The sequence below is a fragment of the Equus asinus genome, chromosome 1, assembly GCF_041296235.1.
Source record: "Equus asinus isolate D_3611 breed Donkey chromosome 1, EquAss-T2T_v2, whole genome shotgun sequence".
Lineage (NCBI taxonomy): Eukaryota > Metazoa > Chordata > Mammalia > Perissodactyla > Equidae > Equus > Equus asinus.
The window spans coordinates 70,339,551-70,355,422 of NC_091790.1; the positions used below are offsets into that span (position 1 = coordinate 70,339,551).

Genomic DNA, 15,872 nt, shown 5'->3' on the forward strand with positions numbered 1-15,872 from the left:
AGTCAGTGGCATTCTTACACACGATGTTATAGATGACAGGGGGAATGTGACACAGATACTCAGAGACACCAGAGGGAGTGTGACACATGGAGTCAGAGGCACCACACGTTGTGTTACATACAAAGTCAGAGGCACCAGGGAGAGTGTGATACACAAAGTCAGGGATGCCAGGCAGAGTGTGACTCATGACCTCAGAGATGGCATGTGGATTGTTATACACAAAGTCAAAAATACCTGGGGAATTGTGATACAAGATGTCACAGACTCAAGGGGGAATGTAACACACAAATTCATAGATGCCAGAGGGATTGCGATCCACGTAGACAGAGATGCCAGGTGGACTGTTATAAACAAAGTCAGAGATGCCAGCGGGAGTGTAACACACACTCACAAACAACAGGGGGACTATTATACATGAAGTCTGAGAAAACAGGGGAGTGTGACACACGAATTCAGAAATGCCAGGGGCAGTGTGGCACAGGAAGTTAGAGACATTACGGAGTATGTGAAAGAGGAAGTCAGAGATGCCACAGAATTGTACACACGAAGTCAGAGAAGATAGATGGAGTGTCGCACAGGATGTCAGAGAAGAAAAGAGAAGTGTTACACAGGATGACATACATGTCAGGAGGTGTGTTAAGCATGAAGTCAAAGATGCCATGTGGAGAATTACACATGATGTAAGAGACACCAGGTGGAGTGTTACGCACGAAGTCAGAGATGCCACACAAAGTGTGACACAAGTCAAAGACGCAATTGGGAGTGTTACATATGATGGTAAAGAGGGCAGGGACATTGTGACACATGTAGTCAGAGAAACAAGGGGAAGTGTGACACATGAAGTCACAGATACCAGGAGGAGTGTGACAGACCAAGTCAGAGACACCATAGGGAGTGTGGCACACAAAGCCAGAGATGCCAGGTGGAATTTTACCCATGACATCAGACACGCAAAGGGGAGTGTTACATAAGAACTCAGAGGCAACGAGGAATTGTTACAATAAATCTGAGAAGTTAGGGGGTCTGAGACAGGAAGTTAGAAACAAACACCAGGGGTGGTGTTACAAAGGAAGTCAGGGACAACAGGTAGTGTGTGACACAGAAAATCAGTGAACCCATGAAGTATTACACACAAAGTCAAAGATACCAGGTTGAGTGTTACACAGGAAGTGAGAGACACAACATAGAGTGTTACACAAGTCAGAAACACCAGTGGGAGTATTACACATGAAGTGAGAGAAGTCACATGAAGTGTGAACACAGTCATGGACAACTGCAGGAGTGCTACACACTAAGTCAGAGACGGCATATGGAGTGTTACACATGAAGTCTGAACATCACAGGGAGTGTTATTCATGAAGTCAGAGATGACTCAGTGATTGTTACACATCAAGTCAGTGACCCACCCTGGTGTGTGACGCAAGAAGTCAAAGATGCCATAGGTAGTGTGACACATGATGTCAGAGACGCCGTGGGTTATTTGATGCATGATGTCAGAGATGCCATGTATAGTGTTACACACGAAGTCAGAGACACCAGTGGCAGTGCTATGCATGAAGTCAGAGATGCCTTCGGGAGGGTTACACATGAATTCACAGACCTCATGATGAGTGTGAAACATGAAATCAGAGACACCACAGGCAGTGTTTCAGATGACTTCAGAGAAACCGAGCGTATCGTGACAAATGAAGTCAGAAATGCCACAGAGGGTGTTAAGAAGTAAAAGATGCTACATGGAATTTTAAGGACGAAGTCAGAGACGCCACAGGTAGCTTTACAAATGAAGTCAGAGACACCAAGTCGAGTCTTACACATGAAGTGAGAAATGCCAGGGGGTGTATGACACACGAAGTCAGAGATGCCAGGGGGCATGTTACTCCCAAAGTCAGGGTTGTGAATGGGGCATGTTACATATGAAGTCAAAGACAAAAGGGGAAGTGCTATACGCCAATTCAGAGATGAAGGGGGAGTGTGACACATGAAGCCTCAGATGTCCCAGGGATTGTGACACACAAAGTGAAAGAGGCTAGGGGGATGTGACACATGAAGTCAGAGATGTGATGTGCAGTGTTACACATGAAGTCATAGATGAGAAGGGGAATGTTACACACAATTTCCAAGACACAAGTGGGAGAGTGAGACATGAAGTCTGAGACTCCAGTGGAGTGTGACACACAAAGTCAGAGATGTCAAGGGGAGTTTGACACATGAAGAGAGACCCAAGTTGCCATGTGGTACATGAAGCCACAGATGACAGAGGGAGTGTGACTCAGAGACACCAAGGTGGAGAGATACACATGAAGAAAGAGTTTCCAGGGGGAGTGTTACAAAAAACATCAAAGAAACCAGGGGGATAGTGACAGGAAGTAAAAAATGACAGGGGTTTGTGACACACGAAGTCAGGGATGACAGGAGGGGTGGGTCAGAAGAAGTCAGAGACCCCAAGGAAACTGTTACTCATGAAGTCAGAGATGCCAGATAGAGTGTTACACATGAATTCAGAACACAAGGGGGGGTACGACACAAAATCTGTGAGGCAAGCAGGGGTGTGACACCCAAAGTAATAGATGCAAAGGTGACTGATATACTCTAGGTCAGAGACGCCATGGGGAGTTTGATACAGGAAATCAGAGCATCCAAGGTGAGTGTTACACAAGAAGACCGAGACGCCACAGGGAAGTGCTATACTTGAAGGCAGAAACACCACACGGAGTGCTGCACATGAAGTCAGAGATGCCACGTGGAGCTTTACACAAGATATCACAGACACCAGTGGGAGTGTTATGCAAGAAGTCAGAGATGCCAGGGAGAGTGTTACACACAGAGTCAGAGACTCCAGGTAGAGAATGGTGCACAAAATCAGAGAAGACGAGGGAATTGTGACAACAGTCAGAGACGTGAGGATGAATGTACACGAGAAGTGAAGACACCAGGGGATTAGTGACACATGAGTTCAGAGATGACACAGGGAGTGGAACACAATAATTTAGAGAGGCCATGGGGCTGTTTATGTGCACTAACAAAGATACCAGGGGGAGTGTCATGCAGCAAGTCAGAGATTACAAGAGCAGCGTGAAACATGAAGTCCGAGATGCCAGTGGGAGTTATATACAGGAAGTCAGAGATGGCGTTGGGAATGTTACACATGAAGTTATAGACGGCATGGAGAGTGTGACACACATACTCAGAGACACAAATGGGAGTGTGAAACACGAAGTCACAGATGCCACAGAGTGAGTTACACACGATGTCATACATGACAAATAGAGTGTGATAGACGAAGCCAGGGATGCCAGGCAGAATGTGACACAGGGTTCTGTGACATTACCGAGAGTATTACACATGAAGTCAGATACACCAGTTTGAGTGTAACACACGATGTCACAGATGCCATGTGGAGTGTGACACCCAAAGTCAGAGATGCCAGTGGGAGTATGACATATATAGTCAGAGCCAGCAGGTGGAGTTTTAGACACGACTTCAGAGATGCTAAGGTGAGTGTTACACACATACTCAGAGAACAATGTGGATGGTTACACACAAAGTCTGAGATGCCAGACGGTGTGTGACACACGATGTCAGAAACACCAGGGGTTGTGTTACACGGGGATTCAGAGACACCAGGAAGTGGTTGACACACGAAGTCTGAGACACCCATGAGGAGTGTTATGAACAAAGTTAGAGACAAGAGGGGGAATCCTATACATGAAGTCTGAGACATCAGTTGGAGGGTAACACACGAATTTATAGATGGCAGAGGGAATGTGATGCAAGAGCTCAGAGACACCAGATGAAGTGTGACACAAGAAGTCAGAGACACCATGGGGATTCTGATACGTGATGTCAGGTGCACCAGGTGGAGTGTGACACATGAAGTCAGAGATGACAAGTGGAGGGTTACACACGAATTCATAAGCACCAAGAGGAGTTACACATGAAGGTGCAGATGCCACATGGAGTGTTAAACATGAAATAAGAGAGACCACATGTAGTGATACAGACGAAGTCAGATATGCCAGGGCTAGTGTTACACACGAGCTCAGACACATAAGGGGGATTATTATAAACACAGTCTGAGACACAAGGGGGAGTGTGACACACTAATTCACAAATACCAGGGGTAGTATTACACAGGTAGCCAGAGATACAAGGGTGTGTCTGACAGGTGAATCCAGAGATGCCATGGGCAGTGTGACATATGAAGTCAGAAGTGCCATGGTGAGTGTTACACTCAGAGTCAGAGAAGCCAGTGGGAGTCTGACACAAGAATTCAGAGATGCCAATGTGAGTGTCATAAAAGAAGTCTGAGACACCACAGAGGAGTGTTACACTCAAAGGCAGATAGGCTGCATGAAGTATCACACGTGAAGTCAGAGATAAAAGATGGCGTGTACCACAGCAAGTCTGAGCTGCCAGGGGAACTGTGACATACGAAGTCAGAGAGCCTAGAGGGAGTGTTACACACCAAATGAGAGACTCTAGGTATAATGTGACCCATGGAGTCAGAGATGACATGGGGATTGCTACACACGAAGTGCGAGATGACAGAGGGAGTCTGACACACAAAGTCAGAAATGCCAAGAGTAGTGTTACACAGGAAGTCAAAGACACCAGGCTGTGTGTGACAATGTCAGATATGCCATGGGGAGAGTGACACATGAAGCCATAGAAACAAGGGGAAGTGTTACACAAGAAGTCAGAAGCACTACAAGGTGTGCTACACACAATGTCAGAGAACCAGAGGGAGTGGGACACACAAAGTTAGAGACACCAGGCAGATTGTGAAACAAGATGACAGAGACTCCATGGTGAGTGTTACACAAAAAGTCCAAGGCATCATGGGAGATTCTCACACTCAAACTCAGGAATGTCACATGGACTGTTACACATGAAGTCACAGACACGAGGGTGAGTGTACCACATGATGTCAGAGATGACAAGTGAAGCATTACACACAAAGTTACAGATGGCAGTGGGAGAGTGATGCACGTATCTGAGACACATGGGAGAGTAACACCCATAGTCAGGGATGCAAGGCAAGTATGACAAATGAGGTCAGAGAGGTGTAGGGGAAGAAGACATTTCCGCTTCCCAAATGTGGGTTGTGGGTTCGTCTGGCCGGAGAATGAATCAAATTCACATGAGACAGAATAGCAAGAGAAAATTAAACAAGCTTTATGAAGAACCATGGCCTGGGGCCTTTCTTCCTGAAGGAAGAAAGGGCACCGAAGAAGTGGGGTGCACATAGTGGTTATATACCCCCAAACAGGTGTTTCACATGTGATTGAAATGTCCCTCCCACAATAGTCACAAGATTGCCCTGTCGCAACAGTGCTTGATGGACACAGCAGGTAATGGTCTGCTATCTCGGTGGGCGTAGCAGGAGGCAAGTCTATTGTCTGGAGCTGGGCGGTCACAGGTGAGCCCAGCAATCAGTTCCTAGCCTAAGGAAAGATGCTTAATCCTTAAAGAAATGCCAACGTTGGGAGGGGGAGGGAAGTCAGTTACAGGAGGAAGTCAGTTACCAGACAAGCACAATAAAATGCAGATTTAAGTCCTTGCCTTTGGTATTGATTAAGAGTCTTTAGAGAGAAGGTCATCGTTTTTCTTCTTCCTGGTACAGAGAGGGAGCCACCTTTTACAGATAGAGATTTACCTTACAAATGTAAATGTGTGCTAACAAAGGGCAAGTTCCATTCCTCAGAGCCTCCTTCCCTGTCCCACTTTATCAAAAGCAATCAGCCTCAAATAATCCTGATTCCAAAGAGACATATCTTGGGGTGGCCAATTCCAGGTACCCACAGTCCCGCCTTTGAAACTAAAAGTTTCACAATCCAGAATCTGAGTGGTAGATTGTTTCATCTCACTGAACACATTTCTTAGTCCTGTTAATAGATCAGTCCAGCTAAAGACATTTTAAAAGGCGGCGATGCAGGTGGGCTCCCAAAGTTAGGCCTATATTTTGGAAGCAAGAAATCAGGTATTTGATAAGTATTTCTATGGAAATAAAAGAAGAACAAGGCTAATGGTTGGAGCAAATTATAAACTAGTTCCTGAGTCCAGGAGGCAGCCAGTCAAGAAGACTTCTAGATGTCAGAGTGAAGCCTCTTTAGCAGCTTGAAACATCTCTGATGATGTCATTGGGCAGTCAGGTATCTTTCTGAGTGGCTTACAGGATACGCAGCAACAGACAGAAATCTCTGTTAAGTTTCTATCAAGTTGTCCAGCTTTAGTTAGCAAGGCTTCAGGAAAAAGAACAGGTTCAATTCTCAATGATTCCAAATGAAAATGAGGTAAAAAAAATTGAAAACATTAGTTTGGAGATTTGTAACCAGGTATTTCAGCAGAAGAATTCAGGATCCAGTCCAGTTCACAGGTAGGAAAAAAATCAAAGACAATTAACAGAACTAGGATCTAACATCCACAAATGTGTCTTATAGTTTTTCACTGAAATATAGTTCTTCTCTCTAAAATCACCCTCATTTTTACCAAAGATAGCCAAATTAAGGCTAATTGGTTTGCAAAATAAGTTTAGTTTCAAGAAACTTGGCCCGATTATTTACATAAATGCAGCAAGAATAGCAGTTGATCATATAGGCGCTTAAATCTGCTTTGCTGGAATTTTTTTATGAGGAATCTCAGATTGAACTTTAAAGACCTCTCGAGACCAGGAAAGCCAAGCCAAGGACTTGCCGTCGGATTTTGCCTGCAGTACCTACAGATTTGGGTGGATTCCTCTCTTCTCGAGGTCCCCCAAAATAGTCCAAGGTTCCTTGCACCTACCAGATGAGCAAGCTTCCTTACTTACCAAGTAAGATTGGCAGAATCTCTGTACACAAGGTACCAGGCCCGTATTTCCAAGTGGCTTATTTCCAGAAAGTCAACCTTATTCCTCAAAGGCAGTATTGTCATATCCAAGTCTGTATGTTTCTCTCAAACATGACATTCCAGTCAAAGCCTTGGTAATACAACCAATGTGTCATGTTATAATGAGAACAGATTCTTATTGAACTTATGCAAATAACTATTGTCAACGAAACTAATCCACAACCAATCTGTAAATGAAAATTTGGGTGAGTTTATTCTGAGCTGAAATCTGAGGACCATGGTCCGGGGCCTTTCTTCCCAAAGGAATAAAGGGCACCGAAGAAGTGGGGTGCACATAGTGGTTATATACCCCCAAACAGGGTGTTTCACATGTGATTGAAAAGTCCCTCCCCCAATAGTCACAAGATTGCCCTGTCGGCACAGCACTTGATGAACACAGCAGGTAGTGGGTCTGCTATCTTGATGGGCGTAGCAGGAGGCAAGTCTATTGTCTCGAGCTGGGCAGTCACAGGTGAGTGCAGGAATCAGTTCCTAGCCTAAGGAAAGATGCTTAATCCTTAAGGAGACACCAACGTTGGGAGGGGCAGGGAAGTTGCACCTTTACCTCAAGGGCCTTTGTTCTTGCCATAGGGAAAATCTAAAGTAGATATACAATGCATGCTCAACGGCCACAGTCAGGCCCTTTTGGAAAGACAAGGTCAGGCTGAATTAGGTTTATACCAAATGGCTTCCTCATATTCTCCAATATATCCTACTGCTTGCCATTTTTATTTGTCACTATATTTCCATGAAATAACCATACTCACAAAGAGTTTCCAAATTCTGGAGGGATAAGGTAGGGAGAAAAAGATAAATGTTTCAGTTTGCACACAAAGGTATAATTTCACCAAATTGCTAAGTGATAGTTAGCACAAGAACAAGAGAAAAAGATTTCCTTCAATCTGAGCAAACAAAACATCAAAAATCAGCAATATTTCAAATAAAAGTCATAAAAATTACAATCATCCTCAGTTCATTCAGTCCTGTATAATCAGTTCTTGATCTTAATCTTCTGTTAGCAGTTTTATGAGGTCATCAGTTTCTCCATTAGATTTCTGTAATTTCTTAACCAGAGTTCAGTTCTACCATCTGAAAGTTTATCAGAAAACTGTATTCCAGAGTAAGCGTCAGAGTCCTTTTTATGAATCTCTCTGAAGATGAGACATATTTGCAAAAGCAAAAAGCATCAGAGTAAAACAACTGACTGTAAACAACAAAAGACTCAAAAATGACAATTGACAGAGAAACTTATTATTTCTGTGATATACAACACCTTAAAATAATAATTAGAATTATGGCTGATAGCGAGGACAGATCAGAATTTAGGAATGTTATATAATTTTCAAAACACTTATATCAATAACATTTACCCACATAATACCACCTAAGAAAGATTATCATCACTTTATCTGACAATGCTTCCAATGTAGGTTAACAGACTAAATAAGCCTAATTAGTTTAGAATCTTCCACCTTATAGGAAGAGATCAAATTTCTCTGTGAAGTCCCAGTGGCCCTCTGAAAATCCCCAGAGAAATCCTCTTCCTTCATCCAGGTCAAAAGAGAGCCTTTATTCAGGACCTGAATATTTTTGAGGGAGAAACTTGTCAAAAATATCAAAAGGTTTTAAAACACTTACTTAAAGTAAACAAGATCAAGAGGTTGCTGATTTTGTCATTGTAAAACAAGGGTCACTGAAACAATGCTTCACTATAGTTAACCAAAGTGACAACAGCAAAAAACCTTAATAGAGAGACCTCTGTCTTTTTCTGAACCTAAGAAATTATTTTAACAAACCAGATTCTGTCTTTTCAGAAGACTTAGAGCAGGCCAATAGTTCAAGAAAATTATCCTTTTGAGAGAGAAAGCCAAATTCTAATTTTTGTACCAGTTTACTTTTTCATATTAAAATCAATTTACCTAATTAGATTCATTGCAATCGCAACCAACTTGACCAGGTACAAAATTCTTTTCAGAATTTCTTTCACAAACCTTCTATAACTTTCTTTTTACATTCAGAATTTGTCCCATGCTTTCTTTCTTCCTTTCTAGTACTTTAGGACAAATTTATCTTTCTTAACCCATCAAACAAAATATTTCCATTCTTTATACCCTCTTTACTGAAAACATACATTTTACTTTCCTTGAATACAGAAACATTTTCCTTATTAATTTCCAGTAGCTTAAATTACATGCTAATCAGAACTTTTAACCCTTACAGACCCTAGTGAAAACTAAAAACTAAGCAATTATGAACTGTCTTTTATATGAACATTCTAAACACTTTTCATAATTTCCAGAAACATGCCACTTTACAATAAAACACGAGGCATACTTTCCAATAGACCCAAACGCTTTTAGCCTCCTTGCAATAAGAAGCCAAAAGTAGACAAACTTACATTTAATAATTAATGTCTAATATCTTATTTGGAAATGATGTAGTTACTCAACGAATTTTGTCATTTAAATTAACCTAGCAAAATTTCAAAGTTTCCAGTTAGCAAAAATATTTTGGAAATCATTTTAAATATACATACCATAAACTATAATTATTGCTAAAAATTTATCTATAAACTCTTATTTCATTTATATCTAAATCATTTGTTCCCAATAATGATCTTTAGATTACCCACAAAATCTTTGAGACATTAGAAAAAACTTGCTGTCATTCAAAGCTATCATGCTGACAAATTTGTAACAGGGATAACATAAGCTTTTATTTATTTATTTATTTTAATCTAGTAAACCCAGGCTGCATATTTGCATCATATACAGTGCTAACTCTGGAGGACATATCCCAACATTTTAATCAAACCAACAAACTTAAACTTTCATTAACCAAAGATTAATCCATATCACATTAACTTGAAAGACATTGGATTAATTTCTACTACATTTAGAATTTATGTAAGCGCTTACTTTAAGCCAATTAAACAGAGCTCTTAGTTTTGGCCATATCACCCAGGGCTAAAAATATCACACACATATAGACACACACAGACACAGTGGTTCCACAGCTATTGTTTTAAAAATCACTCCATGAATCTGGTACAATAATATAAAGCTCCCCAGTTGTGAATCTGAATTTTGTTCTGAGCCTTTTTACTAATATTTGTGGAGAATACACTCAAGATGCTAGTTTTTTTTTTCTCGGCAAGGGCAAGCTTATGACCTTTCCCCTCTTTTTTTTTTCAGTCTTAGTAATTAGTGATGGGCTAGATAGTAGTTCCTGGGGCGGGGGGAGATGATAATCCTTTTTGAGATAAAGGAACTGGGTGGAATCTGAACTGCCTCTAGAGCTGTATGTCCAGTCTTGCAAGGATTTTCCAAGGACAGTTGGAAGTTACTGGGTTTAACTTAATGACATTCTAGATTGACCTACCTGTCCAACTACATCACAAAGGCACAGAGAAACTCCTCATGTTTTCTCCAAGCTGGAGTTTCTGGGGCATAACCCATCCAATTGAAAGCGTTTCCAACTAGTTAAAATGCACCCAAGGGGTGAGTCTCTGGGGCTGCTTGAGGCAGGCCCCATGGTAGTAAAGCTGGTGTCTGACTGACAGCAGCCAGAGAAAGGATGCAAAGGCACCTGACTGCAGGCATCAACATAGTTATAAGATCTAGTCAAGTCCCACTTAGCCCAGGGCACTTAGTCCCTGAGCCAGTACAGGTGAGCCAGGCAGGGAAGCAGGAGACAAAGGCCTGGAGCTGGCTAGGGGCTGGGACTCCCTGTGTCTGGGGCTGAGAGTTAAGTACAGAAGGTCCAGGTTCTGGTTAGGTCCACCCTGAACTTAACCTCCACTTGGTGACAAGAGAGGAGGTGACAAACAAAGGAAAAGAGATCAGGCCTCACCCTCATGGCCTTTTCCCCAAGGGTTATCGAGATAGAGGTCACACAGCAGTTCCCGTACCGGGGCACACAACACCATCAGGACAGTTCACAGAATAAATCACAGGTCTCCTGTTGTCATAACTGATTCAGTAGACCACCTAAAATGCTTAAGGAGTCAATCGCCAAGAGAAGGCACGTGGTTGCCGGGGTGGTCAGGCCCGGAAACCAGAGTTGGGACTCCCAGGAGTGGAGCCTTTGACACTTTAAAGATTTCTTGGTTTCTCAATTGCAAAGCTTAAAAGGAGCCCCAAAATGGTCACTGTCACTTTAAGAGAGAGGAAAGAAAAGGGTCCATTACCTTCAAAATCTCCTAAACCTAGGGCAGTATCCTATCCATTCTGCCTGTGGGGTTCCTATAGCAGGGGGCGATAGGGGCGTCCCTCTGCATTACATCCCTTGCACACCTTCCCTATTATGCCTGGCAGTCATAAGTGGCAGGTGAATTGTCCCAAAGATAAAAGAACAGAGAAAGAACAGTGAAGAATTTTTCCGCTGGTCTGGGGGACGTTCTACCCAATTGCATCCTGGAGCCGTTCTCCCAAGAAGGGGTACCCATGCTCAACCAAAGGTTAGAGTTTGGTACTTGCCTTGAACTGGAGTCCCGATTGGGACTTTCACGCAGTTCAGAGAGTGGTCAGGTGCCAGAGGAAGGGACCCCAATCCAGCCTTAGGAAAAGAAACGTTCCATAAGAGTCTTGGAGATTGGCGGCTGTCCAAATGACTTAAGTTGCCGACCCATGCCCATGTAAAATTTGTCTATTAGAGGTAGAGTCAGGAAGGAATGGATTAATTCATTTTCCATCACCCTCAGGCTTAAGGTACTGATTCTCTTCAGGCTGAATGCCACAATTTGCCCCATAGAGTAGCCATGGGCAGCAAACGTGGATTCATACAGCTGTTTGAGAAGGTTCCCAATGGAGCAGTTAATTTAGATCCATCCTTGAAAAAGAGAAAGGCACAAGGAAAACTAGAATTTGAGCTCAAAAGCCGGTGAAGCAACCGGGCTCAGCAAGCCAAGGAGTCAAAAGAAAGACTTCCTGGACTCAAGGTCTGGAAGTAGCACTCCTCTATTCAAATAGCATGGGGACAGGGCCTATGGGCAGTGAAGAGCTGCAGCATGGCAACAGGACCCATGGCCAGGACTTAACAGGTCTTAGTCTAATAATATTGCATAAGGAAGCATTCCCAGAAAGAGGTTTTAAAACATACTCAGGCAAAGTTGATATAACCTCTTCATAAAAAGAAAATCAGCTCAAGAATTCCAACCTTTATAATCTTATCAACACTTAGACCTTTATATTTCACCAATTCAATTATAACCCGAATCAGGGTTTAAACCTAGTTGCCATTTTCTTGTGTTTCCTTTTTAATTTAGCTTTTTTTCATAGATACCAATAAAAATTATCATGAGAGCTCTCACAATTTTTTCCCCAATTTAGAAGTTTTCCGAATTTAAATGATCCATCGTCTGGCCAAATTGACAAGTAGGATCTTAACAGGAACTCAAACAAAGCTTAACCAAGGACAAAGAGGCGTCCCCAAAAGAGATCCAGAAAATTCACTCCAAAAAATAGCCTAAGAAAGTAAAGGCAAGCAACAAAGGTTGAGATGACAAAGGCCCCTTATGCAATTGGGACCTCTTATGACAAACTCCCCAGAGAGCTAACACAGGCGGACAAAGAGAGCCGAGCTTCAAGACATCTAAATTTTCACAGAACCCCAGTCTACTTGACTGGTCGCCAAGATGCGTGCCAGTACATGCATCCTCCAATGGCGGAGATCAGAAAGGTCACAAAGCCAAGCTCTGAAGACATAGAACAAGACAAAAAGCCCAGACAATAGGCTTATAGAGACACCTGTGTCTTATGACAAACAAAAAGACAGAGACAAGGAAAAGTCTATCTCTGGGAGGAAAAGGATCTACAACCAGTGAGTACTCAAATCCTAGAGTCGTTGAATCCGAGAAGCTAGCCTCACCAACATTTTCTCCTGCTAATCTAAATTTAGAAGAGAAAAAAAACTCACCACTCTTGCTTCCATTGGAGCCTGCAGGCAGAGATCCAGGAGACTGACATGGTAATAACTCTTACCTCTTGCCGGCTCTCGTCAGGAGTCCAGGATCTCTCAGCCGCAGCAGTCCAGGAGCAAGCAGTGTCCAGCCAGTGAAATTTCATCCTGCCGACTACACCAAAACTGTAGGGGAGGAAGAGATTTCCTCTTCCCAAATGTGGGTTCGTCTGGCCGGAGAACGAATTAAATTCACATGAGACAGAATAGCAAGAGAAAATTAAAGCTTTATGAAGAACCATGGCCTGGGGCCTTTCTTCCCAAAGGAAGAAAGGGCACCAAAGAAGTGGGGTGCACATAGTGGTTATATACCCCCAAACAGGGTGTTTCACATGTGATTGAAATGTCCCTCCCACAATAGTCACAAGATTGCCCTGTCGCAACAGTGCTTGATGGACACAGCAGGTAATGGTCTGCTATCTCGGTGGGCGTAGCAGGAGTCAAGTCTATTGTCCGGAGCTGGGTGGTCACAGGTGAGCTCACCAATCAGTTCCTAGCCTAAGGAAAGATGCTTAATCCTTAAAGAAATGCCAACGTTGGGAGGGGGAGGGAAGTCAGTTACAGGAGGAAATCAGTTACCAGAGAAGCACAATAAAATGCAGATTTTAAGTCCTTGCCTTTGGTATTGATTAAGAGTTTTTACAGAGAAGGTCATCTCCTTTCTTCTTCCTGGTACAGAGAGGCAGGCAACTTTTACAGATAGAGATTTGCCTTACAAATGTAAATGTGTGCTAACAAAGGGCAAGTTCCATTCCTCAGAGCCTCCTTCCTTGTCCCACTTTATCAAAAGCAATCAGCCTCAAATAATCCTGATGCCAAAGAGACATATCTTGTGGTGGCCATTTCCAGGTCCCCACATTGGTTAAGAAAGATAAATTTGTCCTACTGTACTAGAAGGGAAGAAAGAAAGCATGGGACAAATTCTGAAGGCAAAAAGAAAGTTATAGGTTTGTGAAAGAAATTCTGAAAAGAGTTTTGTACCTGGTCAAGTTGGTTAAGATTGAAATGAATCTAATTAAGTAAATGCGTTTTAATATGAAAAAAGTAAACTGGTACAAAAATTAGAATTTGGCTCTCTCTCTTGAAGGGATAATTTTCTTAAACTCTTAGTCTGCTCTTGATAATGAGATTATAAAAGGTTTTTCCTTCTGAGTAAGTTTACAAAAGATCTATGTTTTGTTGTATCTATGTTTATGTTTCCTACATGCAAAAAGACAGAGGTTTCTCTATTAAGGTGTTCTTTCTGCTGTTGATACCTAAGCATTGTTTCACAGTGAGCATTGTTTAAATAAGTGTTTTAAAAACCTTTTGATATTTTTGACAAGCTTTTCTCTCAAAAAAAATATTAAAGTCCTAAATAAAGGTTTTCCTTCGACCTGAATGAAGGAAGAGAGTTTCTCTGAGGATTGTCAGAGGGCCCCTGAGACTTCACAGAAAAAATTTGCTCTCTCATCCTATAAGGTGGAAGATTCTAAACTAATTAGGCTTAATTTGTCTGTCAAATGTCATTGGAAGCATTGTCAGATGAGCGATGATAATCTTTCTTAAGTGGTATTATATGAGTAAATGTTACTGATATAAGTGTTTTGAAAACTATATAACATTCCTAAAATTCTGATCTGTCCTGGCTATAAGCCGTAATTCTAAATATTATTTTAAGGTGGTGTATATCAGAAATAATAAGTTTCTCTGTCAATTGTCATTTTTAAGTCTTTTGTTGTTTACAGTCAGTTGTTTTACTCTGATGCTTTTTACATTTGCAAATATGTCTCATCTTCAGAGACATTCATGGAAAAGACTCTGACACTTACTCTGGATTACAGGTTTCTGATAAACTTTCAGATCACAGAACTGAACTGGGTAAGAAACTACAGAAATCTAATGGAGAAACTGATAACCTCATAAATCTGCTAACAGGAGATTAAGCTCAGTAATCAATTATACAGGACTGTGTGAACTGATGAGGATGACTATGACTTTTTATGACTTCTGTTTGAAATATTGTTGAGTTTTGATGTGTTGTTTTGTTTTCTCATATTTAAGGAAATCGTTTTCTCTTTTCTCTTGTGCTATGACTTATAGCAATTTGGTGAAATTATACCTTTGTGAGCAAAACTGAAACATTTATCTTTTTCTCCCTACCTGATCCCTCCAGAATTTGGAAACTCTTTGTGAGTATGGTTATTTCATGGCAATACAGTTATTTGCATAAGTTCGATAAGAATGTGTTCTCCTTATAACAGGACACATTGGTTATCTTGCCAAAACTTTGACTGGAATGTCATATTTGAGAGAAACATACAGACTCGGATATAGCAATACTGTGTTTGAGGAATAAGGTTGACTTTCTGGAAATAAAGCCACTTGGAAATATGGGCCTGGTACCTTGCTTTACAGAGAGATTCCAGCAATCTTACCCGGTAAGTAAGGAAGCTTGTTTATCTGGCAGGTGTGAGGAACCTCGGAATATTTTGGGGGACCTCAAGAAGAGAAGAATCCACCCAAATCTGTAGGTACTGAAGGCAAAATCTGACGGCAAGTCCTTGGCTTGGCTTTTCTGGCCTCGAGAGGTCTTTAAAGTTCAATCTGAGATTCCTCATAAAAAAATTCCAGCAAAGCAGATTTAAGAGCCTATATGATCAACTGCTATTCTTGCTGCACTTATGTAAATAACCAGGCCAAGTTTCTTGAAACTAAACTTATTTTGCAAACCAATTAGTCTTAATTTGGCTATCTTTGGTAAAAATGAGGATGATTTTAGAGAGAAGAATTATGCTTCAGTGAGAAACTAAAATACATATTTGTGGATGTTGGATCCTAGTTCTGTTAATTGTCTTTGAGGCTTTTTTTTTCTACCTGTGAACTGAACCGGACCCTCAATTCTGCTGAAATATTTGGTTACAAATCTCCAAATGAATGTTTTCAATTTTCTCCTTCATTTTCGTTTGGAATCATTGAGAATTGAACCTGCTCTTTTTCCTGAAACCTTGCAAACTGAAGCTGAATGACTTAATAGAAACTTAAGAGAGATTCCTATCTGTTGCTGT

At 41.6% G+C, this 15,872-nt stretch overlaps 1 long non-coding RNA gene across 1 annotated transcript in view; it reads left to right on the top strand.

The window, feature by feature from the left end:
* The first annotated feature begins 12,623 nt into the window (after nt 1-12,623).
* The window catches only part of LOC139041343 (uncharacterized), a 162,554-nt gene continuing 159,305 nt past the window's right edge, over nt 12,624-15,872 (top strand). The window contains exon 1 of the long non-coding RNA XR_011496322.1: nt 12,624-12,687. This is a non-coding gene — a long non-coding RNA (uncharacterized lncRNA). The remainder of the gene's footprint in view (nt 12,688-15,872) is intronic.